This window comes from Anser brachyrhynchus, assembly GCF_964034855.1.
Source record: "Anser brachyrhynchus genome assembly, chromosome: 2".
Classification (NCBI taxonomy): domain Eukaryota; kingdom Metazoa; phylum Chordata; class Aves; order Anseriformes; family Anatidae; genus Anser; species Anser brachyrhynchus.
Window position 1 is genome coordinate 150,917,263 of NC_137695.1, and position 23,269 is coordinate 150,940,531.

At 41.0% G+C, this 23,269-nt stretch overlaps 1 long non-coding RNA gene across 2 annotated transcripts; it reads right to left on the bottom strand.

Annotated features, from left to right (window-relative positions):
- On the bottom strand, nt 1-23,269 carry LOC308190530. Of its 2 annotated transcripts, none has more exons than XR_013947298.1 (3): nt 21,987-23,269; nt 9,976-10,093; nt 1-1,373 (listed from the first exon to the last, which is right to left on the bottom strand). It is a non-coding gene; the product is annotated as an uncharacterized lncRNA (long non-coding RNA). The 2 variants fall into 2 exon arrangements; XR_013947299.1 differs by having other exon boundaries at nt 9,960-10,093.

Consider the following 23,269-nt stretch of genomic DNA (forward strand, 5'->3'; position numbering starts at 1 on the left):
ATAAAAACTTTTAATTTATAGCACCTGTAATGTTAATAGGTATATATTAAATGTAGTATATGGTTCTATATAGTTATATGGTTATTTTAAGAGATTCTATACAGTTATATAATTATTTTAAGAGAAACATGCAAGTACAGTTAGATAACATAACTTGTAAGTATGACATGATCAGATTGGAGGAAACGGTTTTGGAAATACAGAAGTAAAATAAATTACTCTGCACTTGTTGTCATTTTGCAAGGACCAATGAGTTGGTTTTTTGGAAATTAACTGTTACATTGAGAACATTTTGTTCAGCTCTGTACTTGAAACCTTCCTTTCTTGGCTGGCAACTTTTTCCTAGAAGCACCAAATCCCTTTTGCTTGGTTTCTCTGTGCAGATAAGCCTCTGGATAAACATTAACTAATTCATTTTTGGCCTAATTCTTGTTCTGTCACAAGTGTTGAAAAGTCAAAGGACGATTTTTTTCCTTCAGCATAATGAAAGTAGCTGGATATCATTAACCTGGACAGGAGTGTCAAACCCAACTTCTAGTACCCCAGAGGAAGTTCACTGCCAGTGTGTTGTGCTAAGCTGACTAGAGGAATTCTGTGCAGCTACACTGATCTAACAATATTAGCCAGTTTAGTCTTTTCCAATAGCTGCCTATAAGCATCAACAGAAAAGGGGAGAAGTCAATTTGGATGTACAGGGAGAAAGAGAACTCAAATGAAATCTGTGGCCATTGAAAAAGGTTGTCCTTTGGTTACCTGAAACAAACATTCAAACCTCTGCGCTTACAAGGGTTACGCTGTTTGATAAAGACATGCAGAAGCTTCACTAAAACCAGATTATTCTTTCTTCTAGTTTAACAATGAATAAAAATGCTACACAAGCATATGCACGTGTTGCATCTCACGCGTCTTGGAAATATGTGGCTAACAGGCCACACAGAGGCTATGGCGTTAGGGGAGGGGGATTGATTCCTCCCAACTCTCTCTCTCTCTTTGTTTTGTTTTGCTTTGTTTTGTTTTGTTTTTCTCATTGTGATCATGGTTACAGAAGGACTAGATGGGGAGAAGTGACTGAAAAAAGGGCAAAGTAGAAGATTTATTTTTTTATTGCCCACTTTATTGCTCACCTTTATTACCCACAAGCTCACTTTCTTTTCACCTTCAGTTGATTTCATCCGGATTTAAAATGTCTCCCTTTAAAAGTTTTCCACAGAAAAATAGGCAGGATAGTTTTAAAATGAAGTTGAATGGATGCAAGTGATGGTCTGCGGGATACTTCTCTCCTGCCGATGGTTGGAGTACAGACTTAGTACTATCTGGTGTTAGCCCAGAGACTTGCTCAGTGCACTGCCACTTCCATAACCGATACAGAGTGTCTGTAGAAATGGAAAAGATGGACAGTCCTTAAATGAACAGGCACAATTTTGCAAGTCATATAAGATGACCTGAAAAATCCTTGTTAGAGAAGAAAGACACAACATTGCGTTTTATGACAACACGGCCAAGCCCCAAATAGCCTTAGAAGAGACCATAAACTACTGTTAAATAGTATGGAAGAACTGACATCTACTTTATTAGAAACGTTTAGAGTCAGGTTTGGTAATGGAACTGTGCTCTCATCATTATGGAGGCTCATAATGTTCTAACACACTTCCTAAACCTGGAAAAGATCAATTGTTATGCCCTTCATACAGTCTTTTTTTCATTTAATAAGCACAGATGCTAAAATCTTGGTCCAGGTAATGGTAGATAGATTAACTAAATTACTCCCACACCTAGCAGCTTTTAGACCAAGTGGGGTTTGTATGTGGGAGCTGAGCTGAGGAAACTATTTAACCTTCTATATTACTTCAAGCATTAGAGAAAGCAAGATTTAACAGGGCAAAAGGAGAGCAAAAAATAACCTCATTTAGTTATGTGCAATGGCTTCCCTCACCATAACAATAAAACAACAACAAAAACTTTGTAGGAAGATTGAATTAAAACTCTTTAAAAAAAAAAAAAAACTCTTTACATCTCCTTACTAGGTAATGCTTAAAGGTTACAAATCATTCTCATTCAATGCAAACTGGGAAAATGAGGCAAAATTGTTGCTCAGCCCTGTAGAGTTGGATGGCTGATAATTTTTGGAACAGCTCCATGAGTAGAGTGTAGCATTGAAAACAAAACCAGTATCATGAAGTTGCAAAAGGATTTTGATGCCCTTTGGGTTTGTGTTCCTGAGAAAACCATGTCAGAATTGTGAAGGCAGACTGACTGTAGGACCCAAAACATCCTTCTGTATACCTTAAGAGATTCTTTAAAAATGGGGAAGGGAAAAATTCAGGACCCAGTATTATTAAGTGTAGTATCTATGAACTCAAGATCAATGTCTTAAATGAGTATAATCCTGTAAGATACATGCTGAGACAGTACCTGTTCCAATGACTTCACGTTCTAACTAGAAAAGATGGTTATTAGAAAGGGAGCAAACAATGGAGAAACTTAGTTGTCCAAGACCCTCAGCCTACTGTCATCAAAGCTGAAGTTAATACCCAAGTTATAAGTCCCAAGCCAAGTCTGCAATAATACCTAGTTACACACAAGTTCATGCCCATGTTCTAGGCATCACTGGGACATCACTAGATCATCTATTTGTTTTCTTCCAAATAGGCAGACCTGTCACAACTAGTTTTTACAGCTATGCACAGTCACTGCAGGGTGCAAGCAAGGTTCTTGAGAGTAGTGGTGGATACACCAGAGGGTTGTGCTATTGTTCAGAGGGACTCAAGAATGGAAGAAATGGGCTGACAAAAACCTCATTAAGGAGACATGCAAAGCCCTTCACCTGGGAAGGAACAGCCCCAGGCTTCAGTACATTCTGGAGGCCATCCAAATGGAAGGCAAACTGACAGAAAAAGAGCTGGGGGTCCTGGTGGACACCAAGTTAAACATGAATCAGCAACATGCCTTTCCCACAGAGTAGACCAACAGACTTCTTGGCTGCATTAGGCATATCGCAGTGGTGAAGTCATACCTGGAATACTGTGTCCAGATCTGGGCTCTCCAGTATATCAAAGGTATGAAAATACTGGAGAGATTCCAATGAAGGGCCTTGAAAATGATCAAGGGACAGGAGCATCTCTCCTATGAGAAAAGGCTGAGAGAACGGGGACTGTTGTCTGGAGAAGAGGAGGCTCAGAGGGGATCTTATCAATGTCTATAAATACCTGGAGGGAGGGTGCAAAGAAGACAGAGCCAGACTATTTTTAGTGGTTCCGAGTGCCAGGACAAGAGAAGACAGGAGGTTCCATCTGAAGACCAGGAAGCACTTCTGTACTTTGTGGATGACTGACCATTGGCACAGGTTACCCAGTGAGGTTGTGGAGTCTGCATCCCTGGAGATCTTCAAAAGCCTCCTGGACCTGGGCCTGGACACCCTTGCTCTGGGTGTCCCAGTTTGAGCAAAGGGTTGGCCCAGGTGGCCTCCACAGGTCCCTTCCAACCTCAACCATCCTGTGATTCTATATCATCCAGCACAATCCCACTGTTCTATTTTCAAGTCTTTCTGCATAATTCTTTCTTTCCTTACAGTCCAAAAGGTGGATTGCTCCATTTAGGCTGTTCTCTGACCCATTGTCTCCCAATGCATTTCATGTATCTATTCAGCATTTCTTCTTTTAATATGCATTCAACAAAACTGCTTAGAAGAAAAACAGTAATTAAAAAGAATGTATGGCCTGCACTTTAATTCCCTGTGGTAACATTTCCCAATGATTTGTCAAATCAGGTCTTTGCTATGTTGCATGAAACAAACACTTGGTTTTAGTCAACGAGCAAGAAACAAAGGTTTGAGCTGAACAAAATTAACTCTGGGTGTAAATGACAGAATTAACAGGTAAAGTAACAGGCAGCATTTGAATTACCCCAGCATCTCATGACATCTAAAATGAGCAGGGCACAGCAGCTGGTAGAGAGTGGGTTGTGGAAAGCATTATGTTCCCGTCCTGAATCAGCCTCCAGTAGTGAAAAGACATCATGCTCTGGAAGTGTTTATTGAAGTAGCATCAGGAAAGTGGACAAGGGTTGGCTACACTTGCTGAACACCCAAAGCATTTTCTTCCCATCTGTCAAAGTACTGCTAGGGCCACACAGTAGAGCAAGACCTGTGGGCAGATACACAGAGCTGATACAACACCATAGCATCGGTCAGGTAGTCCCTAGGGGTGTTTCCTCCTGGCATGCAAAAGCAGTCAGCTCAACACTAAAGCTCATCACTGTAGGTGGTAATTGTTCTGAACAAGCCAGATATTCTACTGCCCAGAGCAGATAGAAACATCCTGTCTGTACACAGGTTTGTCTCCCCTTATCTGTAGTCTGTGATTAGGCACAATCCTGCAAGTTGCTGAGCAATGCAACCAGACACTCAATTCGCTCAGTCCCTGATGAAGTCAAATGCAGTTGAGGGGGCTCAACAATTTTTAGGAGTGCAGGAGAAGCACTGTACAGGAGACAGCTCACAATGCAGCAAACATTCATAGACATTGACTGTGTAGTCCACATAAAAGTGAACAGCTTAAATAAGGCATGGAAAAAAAAACAGGTATAAAATCCAGGATTATATGTCCCATCTTTTATCCTTCCAGTCTCCTCAGTCTCCACTAAAATTATCCCATCCAGTTCAGGAGGAAATCAGTTTAAGTGAAACTTTAATACAGAGGAATTCTGCTTATAAATATTATTTGTCTGAAACAATAAGGTGTCTTGGATAACAATTGCTATATTGTTCATTAATAAAGCTTTATGGGAAATACTTCTGAAGAAGAAAAGCTATTGAGACTAGTAACCCACAAAAGAATCATTTTATTTGTAAAACACGGCTTAAACTTTCAAAAGAAAATACTGTTATACAAAAATCTGAAGGAAATGGAATTGAAGACCTGATCTCATTAAATTGATAGGAATTGGCAGAATAAGCTAGGAAATTGATGTATTACTTTTGTTTCAAAAAAAAAAAATCTAATAAAACAACTCATATGGAGGAGAGAGGAAAGAACATTCAATGAAATGAGTGATTATTCAGTTGTTTTCCTGAAATGTCAATTTTTACAATTAAAGTTTTCACCAAATGTTTAATTTTTACATAGAAAGTGGAAAAGTTTCAAAAATGTTTGATTTTTATTAAATTCAGTTAGAACTGAAAAGGAATTATTTGTAACTGTTTTACATCTCAAAATAGATTTCAAAATGTTTAGTGATAATGATTTGAGAAAACAAATTGATAAAAGTAGAAATTCAAGAGAATGTTTAAACCAAAGATTACTTTTCACTTTGAGTTAAATATTTTTCTTAAAACTTGAGTGACAAAACAAAAGAACAGGTAGCAAAAAATAATAAATAGATAAATAAATAAATAATAAAATAAAAGAAAAAGAAAAAGAAAGAAAGAAAGAAATAGCAGCAGTTAATGAAAAATGAAAATTTTTGGCTCTACATACAAATGCTTTGGTTTTGTTCTGTTTGAAAGATATGTACAGCCCAAACAATGCAGAATTAGTGTCTGGAAAATGTTAATGGCAGAGGCAGGCAGATCTCATGCCTTTGGTGTGCTGTATGCCCAGCTGGGAATCTAACCCTTAGCACTGTTAAACCTCTCACCTGCATCTAGGACAGAGAGCAATTACAAATGAAACAAACTCCAGAGTAGTTTGCTCTGTGTGCTTAGACTGCAAAACCCCAACTGGGAGCACATCTGGCAAGGACTTGTGAGAAACGTCAACTCCATTTGCCCTTTGTGGATGCACCTACGTGGGCAGCATAGTATGGATTTGAGCCTAATCTCAAGTTATGACTCTTCTCCTGCTGTGTTTACATGTAGGCACATGCTCCATGTGGATGCAAGCCAAGGTCTAGGGTTCATTAGAGCAAGAGCCAAGAGAAAGAGCCCAGTGAACTGAGCGGAGTGGTCAGCAGTGCATTAGCAGACCGTCTCCTCAGCTCTTCTGAAGTGCCACAGTGAAGGCTCTAAGCCTGAGCTGGAGCGTCAGAAGCAGTTGGTGGGGAGAGTGGCCTGGAGTGAATTTCACCTTTGTAGTGGATGCACTGTTTTCCCTTTCTTATACTGTAAAATAAGTGTGGTCTTATTATAATCCTCCTCTGCTCAGCACTGATGAGACCACACCTGGAATACTGTGTCCCAGTGTGGAGGTCCCCCACCTCCACCAAGTTTAAGAGATGTGTGCAAAGTCTGGAGATGATCCAGCAGAGAGGTGCCAAAAATGTTCAGGTGCTAGAGGACATAACAGACAGTAGGTTGAGAGAACTGGGCTTGTTTTATCTGATGAAGAGGAGGCCACAGAGTCAATAGTCATATCACGAGCAAGTACCCAGAGATGCTGAAAAATCACCATCCTTGGGGATTTCATGGCTTGCCTAGACAAAGCCACAGCTGACAGTGAGCGTTGGCAATGAGTCCTGCTTGGAGACGGAGTCTGCTCCCAATTAACTCCAATCAGTTTCTCTGTGATTCAGTGAAACCTATGGTAACTTCTATTCATTTCATTCTGTAATATTCACTAATAAAGAAAACCTACTGATTGCTGACTTTACATTGCTGTTTATAGAAAATGTAATTGCTATATTTGTTTAGCTTTCTTTTCTCTAATGATAATTTAAGCCATTTATTTTGCTGCTCTCATACTTCCAGCTCAATTGATAAGTGTTCATGACTTTATATTTAGCAAAGGCTGTGGATGTATTAACAGCCTCATCCAACTGGCGTGGTTATCTTTTACATGAGGCAGCACATCGTGGTCCTGATGACTCATTGTCATTGAAGTTATTCCTATCCAAATCACTTACGCCATTTCACATGGTTATTGTATGTGCTTTTATCTCTTCCCATAAGCTGTCATGCATAGCTATTACCTTACCTTCATAATTACGAATTATACATAGTGGCCCCCATTTGAACAGAAATCTCATTAGCAGGAAGCAAGTCAGGGTATGGAAACATAAAGTGGGAGAAGAAATAGAAAGGCAAAAACTAGAACCATTTATATTCCTGTCTGCAGATACTTCCAAATGCTTGCTGATTCCCAGTAGACACCTCCCTCTCCACAAGACCATGTAGCCACTGATGATGCTGATGTAAAGTAACTGCTATATTTCCCTCCATAAGCTGTCTGTCCATCAGCAGAGGACAACTTTTTGTTGAGAGACTGTTACATACATAAAAGAGTTTGGATTCTCTGGGAGGCAAAGAGTAAAATTCATTATAAAGTTTGAGGCATTGACTTGAGTGTAGAAACACTTATTAGTGTCCTGATTCAGATCTAAAGAATCTCTCCAACAAAGGAGGCTCTTCTGCTAGTGAAGCACAATTTAAGACTCATAGCTTGTATACACAGGGAAAATTACCAGCTTAATTATGCCAGTATAATTATACTAACTTAGCTGTGCCAGTAAAATTCTCCCTCTATGGACATCGCTGTTCCATTATAAAAATACTTCTTTTCTATAGAGATCATCTCAACATAATTTAAATCAGGACATTTATCTTGAGGTAAGAAGGGAATGGGAAGTTTAACTGGTAGCATATAGTGGGACAACTATACTAGTATAGTAGGCCATTTCCATGTAGGCAAGCTTTCAGTTGTTCACAGGAGTGTGAGATTGTGTCTTCTTGATGAAAGCTCTGGGCTTAAATGTTTTCACATTGCTTCATCTACTGAAGTCAGAATAAATAATTATAAAAGAGAATCAGCTCAGTAATAGGATCTGATAAGCATATATCTCTGTTCAGCGAATTGCTGTGCTTGCCTCATTAGGATTAACCACCCCGCAGACAAAGAAGCCAAGTCACAGCTTCTAAGGATGCAGAGCCAGATGGAAGTTCCTATTCAAAAAATGTCTCAGGAGATGTCTTAGCATCTGTCATTGGTGAACATTATGGGTAAAACCTTAAGAACCACCCCTAAAAAGGGGCAAACAAAAGAGCTGGTAGAGTATCTGTGAGTGTCTCACAAAGAATTTGAGTTCTTATTTTTTAGCTGAGATATTGCATTTCTAATGTGTGTTATACAGCCCTAGCCCGATGAAAATCCCTTTACATGGATCTTCATGAGAAAAAAACCTTCAGAGTCTTAACATTAAAGCTTTGTTGGCTCAACTCTGCCCTGTGGTTAGTCACAGAGACTCACAGCTCTTTAAGAACAATCATGTTACGAATTTTATTAGTAACTGAGAATCACTCCTACAATGTGTGAAAGAAAGAAGCAGGAAAGACAATGTACCACTGGGTTTTCCCCCACAGCTTTTACAGAAAACACTCCATTAAAATATTTAAGCACTCAGAGCATCCTTCCACTATCTCCTGATTTTTGCACTACCCTAACTGGAACAATTTTGGGCAGAGACTTGTGGAAAATATCAGCTCCATTTGCCTTCTGTGGGTGCACCTATGCAGGCAACATAGTGTGGATTTGAACCTAAGCTCCTGTTCTGGCTTCTCTGCTAGGCTCTGGTGTAGACTTAAGCCAAGGTCTAGAGTGCAGTAGAGAGAGAGAGAAGAGGTAGAGTCCAGTGGACTGCGCAGGGTGGTCAGTAGTGCACCAGGAGACACCTTTGCCTCATCTTTTCTGAAGTGCCACAGTGAGAGCTCTGAGCCTGGCCTTCAGCAGCACTAACACCCAGAAAAGCAGCAAGGAAAGGAGCAGACTACAGGACTAACCATGTGCAACCCCCCTTGTGGGTTAACTTTTTGTGTAAAACATTTTCTTTTCACTTCTCTCAGCCTGTGAGAAGCGAAAGAAAATGAAAACCAAGACACTAAATGTGCTACCAAAAACTGCTTTCAACCGTTGTGTGTGTTTGGTGACCAAACAGTATGTTTGATGGACCTTGGTCAAAGGCCTTGCCTGAATAGGAAACACACAAACTGACCTGGTCTGAATGTAAGAAAATGGTATCGTACTTTCATCAGCATTAGCAACGTGGGTCCTGATCCCCAGAAGTGACTATATGCTTCCCAGAAGATGCCCACAGAGAGCACCTCAACTCTCAGGACATGATGAATTCCTCCTGAGATGAGGCATCCCATCTCCCTTTTAGTAATTCATGCTCCAAGACTCCTTCATTCAGGATTGCTCAGCCACTAGATGTCTCTATGTACTACAGGGCAAAGCAGAGAAGATGAACTTCAGACCAAATCCAAAGGAATCATAGGATCATAGAATCATAGAATATCCCGAGTTGGAAGGGACCCATAAGGATCATCAAGTCCAACTCCTGGCACCACACAGGTCTACCCAAAAATTCAGACCAAGTGACTAAGTGCACAGTCCAAACGCTTCTTAAACTCTGACAGGCTTGGTGCAGTGATTACGTCCCTGGGGAGCCTGTTCCAGTGTGCGACCACCCTCTCGGTGAAGAACCTCTTCCTGATGTCCAGCCTAAACTTCCCCTGCCTCAGCTTAATGCCATTCCCATGGGTCCTATCCCTGGTCACTAAAGAGAACAGATCAGCGCCTGCCCCTCCACTCCCCCTCGCAAGGAAGTTGTAGACCGCGATGAGGTCTCCCCTCAGCCTCCTCTTCTCCAGGCTGAACAGGCCCAGTGACCTCAGCCGCTCCTCATACATCTTCCCCTCTAGGCCCTTCACCATCTTCGTTGCCCTCCTCTGGACACTCTCCAACAGTTTAATGTCCTTTTTGTACTGTGGTGCCCAGAACTGCACACAGTACTCGAGGTGAGGCCGGACCAGCGCAGAGTAGAGCGGGACAATCACCTCCCTCGACCGACTAGCAATCCCATGCTTGATGCATCCCAGGATACGGTTGGCCCTCCTGGCTGCCAGGGCACACTGCTGGCTCATATTCAACTTGCTGTCAGCCACAACCCTCAGATCCCTCTCTGTGGGGCTGCTCCCTGGAAAAAGGGGCTCCCCAGGAAAAGCTGAAGAGAAAGCAGCATGGGTGGCTTACTATTCGTGTCTTGTACCTCTGGCTGGATGATGTAGAAAAGGAATGATTTTCACTTGCTGACAGACTGCATGGTTGTGAGCATTCTTCAAGGAACGTGCTCCTTGCATGTCCTAGCTTGAATTATTGAGCTGGAACTTGGGAATATCCACAGGAAAAAGAAAGAAAAAAAAATCTTTTACTTTTCAACCTCTCAAGAGGCAGATGTGTATTTCAGTTTCTCCAGAAGAAGCTTCTCTAAACTAGTCAGCCTGAGCCACAGAGGAAGGAAAGTTTGGAAAGTTTACAGCAAAGGGTGTTACTTATTCATTGCAGTGGGCAGATCATAAAAGGACAGCAAGTTTTCCCCAAATCCTATCCCTGTGTTAGTTCTGCCATTTATTCCCACATACACTGTTATTTTCTGATAATATTCTTGTGTTTAGGGCCTGTGCTTAGCTTATCAGCACTTGGGGGTGTGTAAGGTCAAGAGACATAAAAATAGGTTGTGCAAACCTGACAGGGTCTGCAACAAATACCAGTCTCTGACCTGACTGCAGAGGTAGAAATCATTAGATGAGGAATACGTTTGAGTGACTGCAGGGATGTTTTATTTTTTGCCTGACAAACAACCTCTTTGGTTTGTGAGAGCTGGGCCACGCAAATGTTGGGGACAGTGTATACAAACACACAGATTTAGGGTGAAAAAATACAAATGTTATACTATGGACCTAATTCCACAAGTTGCTGACACCAGAGCTATGCTGGCAAGCTGTGTACGTCAGCATGGAAATAGTCTTTCAATGGACTTAATTTCTAGAAGACAAGAGCAAGACAGATGTGTCAGACTAGGAACCCCTGGAAGGAAATCTACATAAATCATACTATTGACAATCTTACCCGGACACCTCATTCCCTTTTTACTTTCCTAATCATAGTTTGCTTGTAAATAATTAAGGCAGCACACAATAGACCTGCTCTGCAAGCAATGATGCATTGTATCTGAAAGGAGAAGTTCTCCAGTAGTATTAGGACCACCACACTAGTTCATAGAAAGCTCTACAGGTATCAGTGAGGAGTTTAAAGTGTCAAATGAAAAGCTGGTACATTAAAGGAGATTTCCAATAGTATATCTTATTACTCATCACTGACTCAGCTTGATAAAGTAAAGTCAATAGGAAAAGTTGCCAGCATTCTTTTATGTTGTAATTATTAAAGAGCAACCGCCAGTGTTCCCACACTTTTAATTTTTTCAAAATTATTGCTCTTTGCCCTTTACCACATCTGTGTTTGCATAACCAAATGGTGTACAGCTTGTCAACACCTCTTTATGCCTTACCTTCCTCCCTCCAGGGTTTTGTTTATGTGTCATCAGTACAAATCCACTTCTAAGGTGCAGAACATCCTTTTTCACAGTACACAAAAGGGATCAATAATTACCATATTAATTCTCAAGCATAAGCTCTGAAGGGATGAAAAAGGCCTTTATAATCAAATCCAATTTTAGGAAAAACATCTCAGCTAATTGCCTCACACCCTGGACTGCGGGGGTTCCTTTCTGGTTATGTTTGGTGTCAAGCAAAACCATCCAGTATGTAGGCAAGAGTGAAGAAGGCACCCAGCGATATCCTCTGGCCAGGGTCACTGCAAGTCCAACACCAGTTCCCTCACCCCCGTTAACACATTTGGGTGCCTAGAGCCATGTTCTGTTACCTCCCATGAACCCAGGTCCCCGTGCTTCATTTCTCATTGTTGTTTCCCAGCAAATTCCTGTTCTGCACCTTGCTTACATCTGATGAATTATGATGAACCCTTACAGAGTGGGTGCTAGGGATTGCAATGAATGTAGACCAGCTGTGAAAATAATCTCTCAGTCCACGATGATGACCTGGACAAGTATTCAGGGCTGTGTGATATTGGAGGAAGTGATAATCTAGTCAACTTCTACTGTTTAGAGTTCCTGAGGCACTTCAACCTCTGCTCCTGTGAGTGTTCAGGTGCAGTCAGGTTTGCTCTGGTAGGCATCTAAATTGTTGTAATTCAGAGACAGACACTGAGGCTCTCACACTACCTCAGAGAGGCCAGATTTATTAGATGTGCTCAGACTATGCCTAATACTGACAGCATCAAAACAACACTTACTGTTCTGACTCCTACCTACATGAGGACATTTAAAGACCAGACGCTGGTGCCTGTCCAGACATATACCTTTGCCTACTGTTTCCCAGAAATTAGCCAGTTGTCCACTTGGTGCCTTGCAGAAATGAATCACATCTATAAATGCTCAGTAAAGTCACTGTATTGTGAACAAAGAGCAATATACTACTCTTTCAGGGATCTAAATTGTCCACTGTTTATATGGGGAAACCCATGTGCCCAGCTTAGGTGCCATCAATCACCCTGATGGATTAGGTACCTGCTGACTTCAACTTTGTGTTACTTATATTTGATGTCTGTGGTAAAGTAGTTTGAATATAGATTTTATCCCTTAATTCAAATCATAGTAGCTTGTTCAAGCACTGGAACTTCTGTATTTAGTCCTTGGCAAATAAATACATGGAAGTTGAGATGGTTTCTTTGAACCTCAGATTCTGGATTACCTTTTAGGGAAAATTTTTCTTGACAGCTCAAGTAAATCTATTGTTCAGCAGTACTACCTACTTCAACAGCAAAAAACATTTGCTGGTCTTCATTTGTAAATGCTATTCCACCTCTTCTCTGAATTTCCTTTTTGATGTTCCATAGGGTATTTGCATAAAATTGAGGAACTAAGCCAAATACTTCCATTACCACTTCAAAGCTGCTGACCACCATGAAGCTGGACTGGAGTAAATAAGGGGAGAATCTGATGCAATAGGGTAGTTCAGTATAATTATATATCCATTGTCCAATACCATCAGAAGCTAACTTGCTTCAGTTGTGTCTGGCCAAGCCCAAGGTAAGCTTGGATTCAGCACCATACTAACACTGTTAGGCATCTTCTGGATCACAGCTGATTCATGCCCTACTGGCTAGAAGCATGACCAGAACTTGCTTTCATCTGTCTGCAACAGACTTAGTAGATATTTCCTAAAGATTAAGTTTAGTCAAGATTTTTAATACAACGGAAGTCACAATTCTTTTCTTACGCATTTGCATCCAAGCTGCTGGGAATCCTGCATACTGATTGAGATGTGATATTGCAACAGGTTGTAGTCAGGCTGGGGGACAAAGTAAATGAAGGAAATAGTTACAATTCTAAAACGGTGCTTTACTTTGTAAATCAGGAGAACCCCTCTGTTCAGTAAACAGAATAAGAGAATGGCTGAAAGAGTTGTGTTTCTCCACATTCTTTGAAACAGGTTATCCTGGTTGATGTCTCAGGGATGTCACACAAACAACATCTTGAGTTTGTGAAACAGGAGAGGCTAGTTAGACTATCATTCTAGCAAATGCACGGATCACTGTTTCACATTTACACAGTAGGATATAGACTGTGTGAAGTGCTGAATACTGAAGATGTATTTCCTAGAAAAAAAATAAATTGAATGTTAAATCCCTTCAGCCATCCAACAATGACAGGACTTCACAACTGTCCCATTTTGGAAGACAGCATTCCTTTGACTGTATTATTCTTTGCCCCGAACAATTAGTAATTAATTCCACCCTGAGAGCATTGTTCAGACTGATCTTATTCTGATTCATACTATATTAATGCTCAGTTCACCACAGTATTTTAATATGCACAGTAATACTAATAATAGGTCATAGAATCATAGAATTGTAGAATCATAGAATGGATTGGGTTGGAAGGGACCTTAAACATCATCTAATTCCAACCTCCTGCCATGGGCAGGGACACCTCCCACTTGACCAGGTTGCTCAAAGCCCCATCCAGCCTGGCCTTGGACACCTCCAGGGACGGGGCATCCACAGCTTCTCTGGGCATCCTGTTCCAGTGCCTCACCACCCTCATAGACATGACATAGATAATGAACTTAGTCTTGAAATAGAACCAAGTTTGTGATGCAGACTGCACAGTAGAAGTTCAAATGTGAATAATGTGACCAAATAAGCCATCCTTGATGAAAATTAGAATCCAGGTTTTGAAATCACATACTCATGAACTGTAGGTTTGGCTGTATGGGTGTTACACATTCACATTCTGGTACAACATCTGCACTTATTTTCACTTAAATTGAGATAAGACAACTTCTGAGAATGAGCAAATGAATCAAGTCTACAAAGTTGGGTTCTGGGTAGTTTTGTTTGTTTGTTTGTTTGTTTGTTTTTGAGTTACAATAGGCATTCTTGACTCCAAAATCTTCTCATGGACTGTGAGCCTGGGAACCCATAACTGTGGTCAGCATGGCTCCACCTCCCACTTGCATCCAAGATCACTTATGATTGATCTCTGAAGCTTTGGGCTGGAGATACTTTTGGCCAATAGCTATTCACCACAGCTATGGATCAGATAAGGCAACACCCGAATGTGTCTGAATGTGTTCAAGGTGTTAAAAATAGTTAGGATAAAATCGTATCCCATGACAGTTAATAGATGTTAGCTTACTACTACCTGCTGTTTTGATGTTGGTGAAATGGCTGCTTCCAACAAATAGGACAACCTGTTAATAAGAAAAATTATTTTACTTTTCCATAGCTTCTTTGTATTCTGTTCTGTTATTTCAGGACATGGTCTTGACATGCCATAGCATGATATAATTCATAGTGACACTATCAAATGTGCTACAGCAAAATATCAAGCAGGGCAAGGGAGAGCTCACACTATCATGACATGTAAGTATTTCAGATTTCAAACTGCTGCAGGCAAAGTCTGATATATACTGTCATTAATGAAAAGCATGTATATCCTGCATGTTATCCGCTGCTCAGTCAATAAGGCTTTTGAAAAGGAAGACTCACAGTCTAGTGGCTGAAGGAGTAGGCTAAGTTTGAGGTTTTTACTTATGGTGACCTCATGTAACCCTTTTTCATTCACCCTGATAACTGTGAAGTAGGGACAAAGAATCACTAAGCCATGCTTTCAGCAACATTAGCAGGCTTGACTCATTAATATCAACATTGTCTGTAAATTTTTGGAACATAACAAGCTACCAAAGAATGCATGAACATAACAACAGTATGGATGTCAGCAAGTAGCAAGAACAGGACAAGGGGGGATGAGCCAGGAGCTGAAAGTAATCCTTTTCCCATAACATCTAAACACATCAGGAAGAGCAAGCTGCTGGTAGCAGGGTCCATTAACAGTCCGATAGAGGGCAAGGAATGAACCAGGTTCAAGGTCTAACTCCTTGTCAAGTCAGGAACAAAAGGAAACATAACTGCAAGAAAGGTCCAAAGTCCATCTGGGTAGACCTGTTATATATTTCAGGTAAGTGTGGAAGGCCCAGACCTGAAAATAGAGTTCTTCAATCAATGGGCAGAAGATGTATGTGGAAATTCCAGGTGAAGCTGGGCCTCTTAAGGCCTTTTAGTGTAATCATGGCCCTAACAGAGACCTCCTGGATCATCAGAAATGATCCCTTGGTATTACATAGAGCCACATTTAGAAATTATCTCTGCAAATGTCAACTTGAAATGCTCAAAGTTTTTTCTTTTGCTGTTCATAATAAGCTGAATCATGGAATCATAGAATATCCTGAGTTGGAAGGGACCCACAGGGATCATCCAATCCAACTCCTGGCTCCACACAGTACCACCCCAAAATCAGACCATGTATCTGAGAGCATTGTCCAAATGCTTCTTGAACTCCAGCAGGCTCGGTGCCGTGACCACTGCCCTGGGGAGCCTGTCCCAGTGTCCAACCACCCTCTGGGTGCAGAACCTTTCCCTAACACCCCGCCTGACCCTCCCCTGTCCCAGCTCCATGCCGTGCCCTCGGGTCCTGTCGCTGTCCCCAGAGAGCAGAGCTCAGCGCCTGCCCCTCCGCTCCCCTCGTGAGGGAGCTGCAGGCCGCCATGAGGCCTCCCCTCGGCCTGCTCTGCTCTGGGCTGAACAAACCAAGGGACCCCAGATGCTCCTCATAGGGTCTTGCCCTCTAGACCCTTCACCATCTTTGTAGCCCTCCTTTGGATGCTTTAATAGTTGTATGTCTTTCTCATGTTGTAGCACCCCAAACTGCACACAGTGCTCGAGGTGAGGCTGCACCAGCACAGAGCAGAACAGGACAATTCCTCCTCTCAACTGGCCGGCAGTGCTGTGTTTGATACACCCCAGAGTATGGTAGGCCCTTTGGGCTGCCAGGGCACACTGGTGACTCATCTTCAACTTGCCATTGACCAGAAACCCCAGATGCCTTTCTGCAGGGCTGCTCTCCAGCCTCTCATCTCCCAGTCTGTATATATACCCAGGGATCCCTCATCTCAGGTGTAACCTGTATAGTTTGTCCTAAAGTCTCATAGCTACCCTAGAGTTAGGCACATTTTATTGTCAAGATGAATTTCTGTCCATTGCCCACTGATGGCCATTTATTTTCAACCCCCAAACTGGCTTTAGATGAAATGTCTGAACTTTCTGTTGCTCCCACTACTGGTTTGTTTGTAGTTCAGTTGTTGTTGTTGTTTGTTTTGTTTTGAGAACAATGGTATCATTACTTCCTTATCACTACTCAAAATACCTTATCAGCTATATGGTATTTGCTCTCATTTACAGCCACAGCACAGCAGTGATATCTAATTAGCCTGTGACTGACTGTTGCTGCACACTGTTTTTTTTGTGGTTTTTTTTTTTTTTTGGCCTTTTCAAAAAGTTTATAGTTTATGAAGAAGTTTATGGCTATAGTTTATAATGGGAATTCTTGTGGTTCTTCTATAAGTACATGACCTTCCACCTCATACAGTTAGACACACATCCATTTCTATTTCACTCATCAGAATCCTTCATTGCCTTCCATGATCTGATCCTCTGCTGTATTGCTCTTCTTTGTGTCAACACCTAATTTCATTTGCACACTCTTCCTGTTTGTATGAACATCACTAATTATAAACTTGGCGATGTGTGTTAAGAGCGATCTCTGATGGTTCACATTAGTACCCTGTTCTCACAGAGTCAGATGACAGGATCATAGAAGAATTCAGTTTGGAATGGGACTCTAGAGGTTCATTAGTCCCCTGTTCAAGGTATCATGAATATCAAAGTCAGATCCAGTTGCTTAGACCATTAAATCCTTTTTCAACATGTCCACAGTTGTTTCATTCCTGCCTAATTTCTTATGGCTCCTGAAACTTTTAAAATTCCTTTTTGTCATCTTGTCTTTACTAAAAGTAGTTCTCATTTCACACTATATTTAGATGTTTACTGAAGTTCAATTATCTTAGCTGTGAGCCAGTTCATTTCTCTGGAAGTGAAATATTTTTTTGTACTTCCCTTTTTGCTACTAATTGTTGTTTTGGCCTGTCCAGTAGTCTGGAGATTTTTTTTGTGTGTTCCTATTGTCTATGCAGATTCATGAAATAGAAAAATGGAAACGGTGGGCCTTTGAGATCTCTGACTACTATAATTACTTCCTTAAATCCAATCATATGACATCAAATTTTAACTAATATTCCTGTTTTAATTCTTCTTTTCTTTCCTTCCTACAAATGCTGCAGTCATGCAAAATGCTGCAGTCATGCAAACTGTTAGACCTTAAATGAAACTTCCTATTGCCATGCTGGAGACCAGCATTACCATTCTTAAGATTCTTTGTAAGTCAGCTGGAACCTACTAGGAACTTAACACCCACATACAATGGCCTTATCCAAATACAACATTTCTCAAACTTCCCTGAAGTTTGATATTCTGACAAAATATCATGTACTTATTTTAGCAGTACAGGGTCATTAGGAAGAAAATATTAATGCTCAAACAAAAAAGAAAGAAGGAAAAGATAGAAAAGAAAGAGAGAAAGAGAAAGAAAGAGAGAAAGGAAAGAGAAAAAGTAAAGAGAGAGAGAGAGAAAGAGAGAAAGAAAGAGAAAGAAAGGGAAAGAAAGAGAGAGAAAGAGAGAAAGAGGGAAAGAAAGAAAGAGAGAGAGAGAGAGAGAGAGAGAAAGAGAGAGAGAAAGAGAGAGAGAGAAAGAGAAAGAGAGAGAGAGAAGAGAGAAAGAGAGAAAGAGAGAAAGAGAGAAAGAGAGAGGGGAGAAAGAAAGAAAGAGAAAGAGAGAGGGGAGAAAGAAAGAAAGAAAGGAAGGAAGGAAGGAAGGAAGGAAGGAAGGAAGGAAGGAAGGAAGGAAGGAAGGAAGGAAGGAAGGAAGGAAGGAAGGAAGGAAGGAAAGAAAGAAAGAAAGAAAGAAAGAAAGAAAGAAGGAAAGAAAGAAAGAAAGAAAGAAAGAGAAAGAAAGAAAAAGAAAGAAAGAGAAAGAAAGAAAGAAAAAGGAAGGAAGAAAGAAAAAGGAAGGAAGGAAGGAGGGAGGGAAGGAGGGAAGGAGGGAAGGAGGGAGGGAAGGAGGGAAGGAGGGAAGGAGGGAGGGAGGGAGGGAGGGAGGGAGGGAGGGAGGGAAGGAAGGAAGGAAGGAAGGAAGGAAGGAAGGAAGGAAGGAAGGAAGGAAGGAAGGAAGGAAGGAAGGAAGGAAGGAAGGAAGGAAGGAAGGAAGGAAGGAAGGAAGGAAGGAAGGAAGGAAGGAAGGAAAGAAAGAAAGAAAGAAAGAAAGAAAGAAAGAAAGAAAGAAAGAAAGAAAGAAAGAAAGAAAGAAAGAAAGAAAGAAAGAAAGAAAGAAAGAAAGAAAGAAAGAAAGAAAGAAAGAAAGAAAGAAAGAAAGAAAGAAAGGAAAGAAAGAAAGAAAGGAAAGAAAGAAAGGAAAGAAAGAAAGGAAAAGGAAGAAAAAGAGTTCTACTGATCATTATCAAACAGTCAGTGGATAATGAAGTTTCTAGGTTGGACTGTGCATCCTACTGACCACTGAAACATTTACCCGTACATAAGGCCACTAGCATAAACCACCACAGCCTGATTACGTGCATGCCTTCCAGCACCCAGGGAAAGGTGCCACTAAATGGAGGCCAAACTCCAATTGCTGTGCACAACTAGTAGGGATTGAGATAGCTTGAAGAAACAGCAATGAGACCAGCAGTCTTTCATCTCTATGTCACTGATGCAACGAAATGCAGACTAGATCAGTGATGATCAAAGTCTTCTGAAAGTGTGCATTAACAAACTGGTGGTGCAAGTGGCACTGCCTTGCTCAAAGGCACAAGAACAAAGTTGCAGTGGCAGAACCTGGCCAGATTTAATCCAGTCTCCTTGGTGACATCAGAACGTGTTGTTTTCTATTGTTTATTGATTGCTTGTTTTTTTGTTTTTTAAGATCACAGTGTACAAAACATGAACAATAATGTATATTAAATGGTATGAGAAGAGCTTTCTCCTATTAGACGTGCATCCTCTTTTTTTTTTTTTTTAACTGTACAATGGATCACAATCTGTTGGATCCAATAGATTCATCAGAAGTTGTCGATGACCAAATGCGATTGCAGTCAAAATTTAGAAGAAGCTGAGAACCGAGAGAAACAGGAGTTTTGACTCTGTCACAAGGCTGGAGCAGAGCAGAAATGTCTCCCAGCATAGCGGCAGGAATTAAGCTCGTCCCTACTTGCTAAGTCTTCTGCTTGCTTAACGCCAAAACACGGAGGCAGGCAAAGCTCTAGCAATTATATCAAGTACTACTACAAATACAATGAAAACTAACACAAGTTGGATGCAGTCACAGATGTAGAAGCAATGGACTGTTTGATCAGACAGTATTTTTGTCTAAATAGCAAACACATTGAAAATACAATTAACTTTTGCTTTTTACAGGTACAGCAAGAGACATCCATGCACAAGAAGACACAAAGTGGGATCTGTGAATCCGTTTAGCCACCACACAGGAGTGAGAGATTATTCAATTACCGTGGCTGGGTGTAAACAAGCAAGTGCAACATCAAACTATGTTGGGCATTTCTTCAATGGATATTTTGTTCTAAATCAAAGCATATTGCCAACTAATAAGGTAAACACAATGCAGTTCAGTTAGGAAAGAAGTAGGTTAAACCAGCTGTTCATTTACTTTCTCTGCGTCAGAAGCAGGAACTCAGTGAGTTCCTTGAACTCGGCATTCTCTTTTCTTTCAACTTTGTATATATGCCTTCACAATCTCCTGGTTTTTTTTTGTTGTTTTTTTTTTTTCCCCTTCATACTGCAGGCAATAACTGTGAAACTCTTTAATTTAACAATATGTTCTTTGTCCTGCAACTGTTCCTGTTTTGCAACCACATAGATTATATGTATGGGCCTGTAGGAATAGTCAAACAGTTAATAAGGGTAGGGTTTGGCATGCTTTCACTATGTACAAATTCTACAATCAAGTCCTGACAGGAAAGCACTGTATCTCGTGTGGTTCCCAGTCCTGACTAAAATATGCAAAATATGACTACTGGGAATGATACCTATTTCCCAAAGAGATGTAATACCTTTTTTTTTTTTTTTTTTCTTATCAATACATCATTGAAAAGTATTTTGTTTATATTTATGCCATTTATTTTCCCAAGCATACTAGGTTTTCAAAAGTGACCCATGGTTCATTGTGCTTAAGATATAGAGGTGTTATTTCAAATTGTGTTACACCCTTAATACAGTGTGAATGAAAGAACTACAAAGAGACCTATACCAAATAACTGTATTAACCCCTGAGGTTAAATACTCATCTGCATGATTCTCTGGCTCTTCTGGTTCACCCATGTGCCCTGTGCTTGAGTGTAGTGCACATCCTACAAGAAGATAGAAATGCACTGTGCAAAGGGCACTGCAGCACAGAGGTACTGCAAACAGGATGAGGAGAGCAAGGGTCTACTCTTCAAAGCAGCTGCACAAACTCAGTTACTGATCCTGCTGATGAGATGGGAACCTGAGTAAAATCCAGTGTGTTCCTCTAGGGTTGCATCAAGAGCATCAGGAACACAAGGCAGGGAACACAGTAAACAAAAACCACTTTATTTGTATCTAATAAAGTAAACAGTCATCAGTGTGAACATGTATGGAGCCCAGATCTGGAGGTAAGGAAGTAATATCTTTGCATAATCCCTTTTTAGACAAGAAAGGCATTTAAAGTTCTTCATGTGGTCTTGGGCCTTGAACCTGAAGACTGAGTTAAGCAGAATAGAAAGACAGAATTCAAATGGGAATTTTCTCCTCTTTAAAAATTGTCTTACAGAGGTGGAACCTCAAAAGACTTGGGATTCTTGCTCTGACCTCAAAAGACTTTTGAAAATGGTTACTTACTTAAACCACTGGAATGCACAGGAGCAAGTCATCTCATGAGGTTCACAGACAGTCCAAACAGAAGGTAAGAAAGCTCAGTCAAAACTTTTAGGCCACTAGAAGGTGGAGATTTAAGCTTTAAAAAGATGTGAGAAATCTATCGATTGGCTCTCCTTTGGCTCATGCTTGAAATGGACACCCAGTTCCAGAGGCCAGAGCCCCTCACACCCTCTGTCAAGGTCCACCTGATCTGCTCACCAGCATGAGACATAGTCTATTGTCTTTCAAAGGGAGAAAGTGCTCTTTTGTAATACAGCAGCTTCTAAACCTGGCAGAGCCTGGAGGAACTCCATCACTGATTTTCTCCACTATCATTCAGTTAGCTTTACCTCCATTGCAGCTCATTACATTTTTGGCCAGTTTTTCATGTATACAAGACATGAAAAAACACCTGAAAATCATAAGCACAAAGAGCACAGAATAATTCACTTTTAATTCCACTTTCAAAATAGCTCTCTAAAACCAAAACTCTAAGGAGTTGTAGTGAGAAAAGAGAAACCAGTCTGTAGAAAACAGAAAAACGGGAAGGAAAAAAAAAAAAAGGAGGAAAAAAAAATAGCGCAAGGGTTAAAATAGGTGGGAGCAAGAGAGAGACACCTCACCACACAGCTCATGAGCCACCAGGAATGATGGTGCAATGCTGGTTTGCCCTCCAGCCAGGGAGAAGGAGCAAAGCTCTCTTCTTTATAGCAGCAATGGGAGAGACAAGCTCTCCTGCTTTTCTTGTTCTTTAGCGACAAGTCCTGCGCACCATAAAAGTCTTTTCCAGGAGCTTACCAAGTCAGCACAGCCTTGGCAGTTGTGCTGTAGGAGGGAGGCAGAGGACAATTCAGGGTATGCTGTATTCGACAGGTACTCTGGCCTCTGAAATGCAAAAGGGTGGGCAGGAGCACCCAGCTCACCTCTCTCCATGCGATTTGTGTGTGTATGCCTGGTAAGGGACTTGCGCAGATGCCATGAAGCTGCTGAATATTTGCCACCTGTGGGGAGTCTCCACCCCTGGTGCTAAGCCCATTCCCCTTTGGGCTTGGCAGAGGACATGTATTTCTCGCATAACAAGCCTCTTAAAACTCAGAATAGCAGCATCTCTGTGCAGTGCCATATCTCCCAAGTTCCCTAAACCTGCTGCCTAATTAAACCTGCTTCACTCCTATGCCCCAGGTTGTCCAGGGTTGTTAAGCCAGAGCTAGCTACTGTTCTTGCCAAAAACGCATGTATCCATCTTCTTCCTGTTCTTTAGATTCCTTCGTGCCAGGGGACACAGACAGTAGCAGAAAGTTACACCTCCTGGTTAGTCCAGTGTTTTAGTCAGTATGGACTGTTGTTTCTGGCTCAGCAGTGTTTAGGCAGATAGCTTTCCTCTCAACAGCCCTTATTTTCTCTTGGATAGATCTGTTACACAGATGAGCATATTTGCCCAAAGCACCACAAAAGACAAGTTTTTACTCTCCCATTCTTTCAAATGCATAGTCACCACCAGAGACAAGTGGTCCCTACAGAACTGTTATTTATCCTGCTGTGCACAAAGGTTGTAGCACTGCTCAGTCAGGATAGCACAGACTCATACACCATTCCATGAAAAATAAATAAATAAATAAATAAAATAAAACAAAAAATGTTTTGAGCAACATTAACTTCAATTAGCCAAACGTCCCAGTCGTGGTAATAATGCAGGCACTGCCCTTAGTGATTTCCTTCCACTAGGCAATTCAAAAGGACCTAACCAAATTCCTTAACTCTGAACGGTAGGCTTTATCTGGTTATATCATTTGGCTGTCTTCCAAGTGCTTAGGCTTAATATTCCTGACTGTTGGGAATATCGTTATCAGTAAAGTGCCATGGACATTTATGGTGCTATATAAATGCATATTATTAATTAATAACTACAATACTAAGTGCCGGTATTTTAAACGCTTACATGAGTTGTCTTACAAGCCACAGCACACATTGCATTTTAAAGTTGATAATGCAATCAGAAACACTAGCGGATCATAACTGAAGCCCTCTTTGGCCATGGCAGAGCCTGAGCTTTCCCTCTCCCCACCTCTGTCCCCTCTCTG